Below are 4,229 nucleotides of genomic sequence, written 5' to 3'. Positions count from 1 at the left end.
CCCCAGTTTGTTTCTCAGAGTCCATAGTCTCTCATGGTTCGTCTCCCGCTCCGATTTCCCCCCTTCATTAAATTTTTAAGCAGGGAAGTTCACAGTAAGGTTCAGAAGACTGTAGCCAAGTTAAAAGCAGAACAAGTTAGCAAGCTACTTAAGAATTCAGACAGTGTAAGTGATCCAAATGGAAAGAGATAAAGGCTCTGTAGTAATGAAGAGAGTCTGTTTGACAGGTATTGAGGCCCTCATCTCTGAGATGATGCCATAATAGAATTAAAGTGGAAAAGAGGTCTCTCCTCATTTGGCTAATTTATGGTGATTTGCCTTTCCTTTCTTTACTAAGAAGTCAATGTAATTGCAGCTAATTCTTTTGAGTATCTCACAGACTAGGAAAATCATTCAATCTCTTTTTAGAAAATTATTAAATCAGGTGTTTTAAGTTGTAATCTAGGCTTGTATCTGGGGCCTTTTTGAAACCAACCTAAAGTTTCTAGCTGTTCCTTAAATGAAATAGTTTTATTTATAAAGGACTTCAGTATTCAAATATATTTCCTAGCAAGACAAAGTAATGGCTGGCAAATTAAAAATTATCTTTAATGTTGAACTGATTTGATTTTTAAGAACTTTCTTGTAGGTGTTTTATGTTTTATAATTAAGATCATAGAAATGAGTGATGAGTTAAGAAGAAACAAGCAAGAGATTGTGAATGGATTGAACATATTTTGGGAAGAAAATGGTATGTTCTCAAAAGTTAATTTTATTTATTTAAAAAGGACATTTTTGGTTTTAAATTTGCTTTCATTTAATCTGAAGACATTGGTAAATAACAGCAAGTTAACTTGCAAGACTGTGATGTTGTCCTGCCCAAAAATATATTTTAAGTAATTCACTAATAATAGCAAAAAACATTTCCATGTGACTTTATATATAACTAGCTAAATGTACATAAGGTACTTATTATCTATTTTGAAGTTCTTTGCACCTTTTTGGGTCTGTCTCCTTAGCTTCCCTACTTATATAAAAAAAAAATGTCACAGATCAAACATTTTCCCACATACATAGTGATAATCCTTGATGTCCCAGATAAAAACAAGATTTCCACTCCACACATGTAGTTTCTAACTTGTCAAAGATTTTATAGGGGCAGTCAAGTTTTAGCTATTTTTTCCACTTAAAACCAAAGTTAAATGTACAATACTTCTCTGCTCCAAAGTTGGAAGAAGGATACTTCATGTTTTCTAGGTTTCTTCAGATGAGAAGTGTAAGGATACCCTGTGTATACTAGTGTATGAATATGGTCCAAGTCAGCACTTCCCAAAGCTTTAATGTGCATATGAATGTGTTGGGCATCTTGCTAAAATACATGCCTGATTCAATAGTTTTGGGGCAGGATCTGATATTCTGCATTTCCAACATTTCTGCTGGTTCAGGAACCACACTGGGTTAACAAGAGTACACATAATCCTTTGGCCAAATGCTAGGTTCTTGAAACAGAATACAGATACATTTTTAATATAAACGTATACTGAAAATCAAATAATCAGAACTATGAATCTGTTTATGTTTCTCCATTCTCAATTTTCACTGGGAAGTTAGATTTAGGTTTTCTTATGGGACAGCCATTCTTTATTTAAGAAGTTGGATTTAGGGGTGCCTGTGTGGCTCAGTCAGTTGAGCCTCTGGCTTTTGATTTCTGCTCAGGTCATGATCTCAGGATCTTGAGATGGAGCCCTGAAGCCCTGCCTTGGGCTCTGCTCAGCAGGAAGTCTGTTTTTCTCCCTCTCCTCATGCCCCTTCCCCTGCATGCACTGTCTCTCTCTCTCTCTCTAAAAATTAATAAGTAAATCTTAAAAAAAAGAAGAAGTTGGATTTATATATTCTCAAGAATGTTACTGAGATAGCTGGCTCTGAAATGGCCACCATCAATTCTTACCTTCTTGTACCCACAAGCCATTCCCCCCATTAAGAGGTGGAGACTATTCCTCTACTTCCTTAAATCTGGGCTAGCTTATGATTACTTTGACCATTAGATTATAACAGAAGTGACACTATATGCCTTCGAAGATGAAATCCTAGAAGCTTTGAAGCTTTCCTCCTGGCTCTCTTGAAATAGTTTCTCTGAGGAAGTCAGTCCACTTCATAAGAAGTCATTCTACCTTGAGTCTCTTACAAGAACGCACAAGCTAGCCAGGTGGAGAGAGATGCTTGACTGCCTATTTCTAGTTGTTCAGCCATCCTAAGCTCGGGTGCCAGATAGTAAGGGAAGATGCCTTCAGATGACTCTAGCTTTAGTTGCCATCTGTTACAATTATATGAAATACTTACAGTGAGAACTGCCCAGCTGAGCTCATCAACCCCCAGAACCATGAAAGATAAATTGTTAAACCACTAAGTTTTGATGTGGTTTATTATACAGAGATAGACAAACAGAACACTTACATTATGCCAATTTGAGAAGGTTTATTACTAAAATGTCATGTTGTTCATTGAGAAAATGATCAGTATAGGAGTTGCAAATGCATCTGAAATTTTCATACAAAAATGTAGTCTTTTTTAATATAAATTTATTTATGAAATATCAAGCATTTTCCTTTTCTTTCTTTTTTCCATTTTTTAAAGATTTATTTATTTATTTTAGAGAAAGTGTGCATGAGCAGGGAGAGGGGCAAAAGAAAAGGGAGAGAAGCAGACTCTCCACTGAGTGAAGAGCCCAATTTGGGGATCAATCCCATGATCTTGAGATCATGACCCGAGCTGAAATGATGACCTGAGCCCAAATCAAGAGTTGGACAACTAACCAACTAAGCCACCCAGGCGCCCCACATTTTATCTTCTTCTAATGAAAATGTTCTAGCATTAAATAATTTATATTTTATTTATTTATTTATTTTTTTAAAGATTTTATTTATTTATTTGAGAGAGAGAGAATGAGAGATAGAGAGCACGAGAGGGAAGAGGATCAGAGGGAGGAGCAGACTCCCTGCCGAGCAGGGAGCCCGATGTGGGACTCGATCCCGGGACTCCGGGATCATGACCTGAGCCGAAGGCAGTCGCTTAACCAACTGAGCCACCCAGGCGCCCCAATAATTTATATTTTAAAAATAATTTATATTTAAGTTGTTTTATGACTATGTCTTTGAGATTGGAGATAATATTACTTTTGAGGATTATTTGAAGATCTGATTTTCAGTTCTTCCACATAATCACTAGAATTTTCCATTCTTACCTGCCCATGTTGTCACCTATCATCCATGGGACCAAACTATGAGTGAGAAAGAGATTAATAATTTTTACTGAATATTAACTTTTCTTTTATCTTTGATTCATGCTATGATTTGTCTAGATATTGTTCCCCATAATAGTTTCTTAAGAGCAATCTCCTCTGGGCTTTACCTCTTTCATAAAGAATGATTTTAGTGACATTTTAAAACTTACTCAAATTTATTCACTCTGTTTTTACCAGACATCTATCAAAACCTTGGGGAATTCAAGACACAGAGGGATTCAAATTTAATAAAACGTAATTTCTGCCTTCAGGAAGATTTTGTCTATTAAGAGAATAATCTACAAATAACCCTGTTAGAGTCAGTGTTGAATGAGAGGAAGAAAAATGCAGGGAGGTTCAGAGTAAATGCAAATCACATCAGCAAGGGTGATCAGCTTCATGAGGAATATTGTACAGCTGGGCTGTGGGGGCTGGGAATTTTTCTTGTTTTGTTTTGTTTCTAAAGTTTCTTGCATGTTTTTTGTTTGCTTTTTTCATACTTAACCATTTTTAATGAAATATTTTCACATTCTTTCATCATAGGTTATATAATGTTGAGTGTACTTTTAAAAATAATTTTTATGCAATTTATTTAAACTTAAAAAGCACAGTACACCCATCCCCTCCCACCTCCAGCCTCTATAACCACCAATTTGCAATCTCTGTCTATCAGTTTGTGTTTTAGATTCCACATTTAAGAGATGAGAGAATGACTTATTTCACGTCATACCCTCTGGTCCACCCATGTCACAAATGGCAAATGTCACAAATGTTTTTTATGGTTAAATAATATTCTATTGTATGTGTGTATATATGTGTATGTGTATATGTGTGTGTGTGTGTGTGTGTGTGTGTGTGTGTATACCACAAATTTTTTTTTATCCATTCACCAACAGACAGGTTGTTTCTGTATTTTGGCTATTGTAAATAATGCTACAGTGAACATGGGGGTGCATATATCTTTTCAAAT

Source organism: Callorhinus ursinus, unplaced genomic scaffold (assembly GCF_003265705.2).
Source record: "Callorhinus ursinus isolate GAN/ISIS: 27379988/994484 unplaced genomic scaffold, GSC_fseal_2.0 scaffold2, whole genome shotgun sequence".
Taxonomy (NCBI): Eukaryota; Metazoa; Chordata; class Mammalia; order Carnivora; family Otariidae; genus Callorhinus; species Callorhinus ursinus.
Note: the sequence above shows the minus strand (reverse complement) of the source record.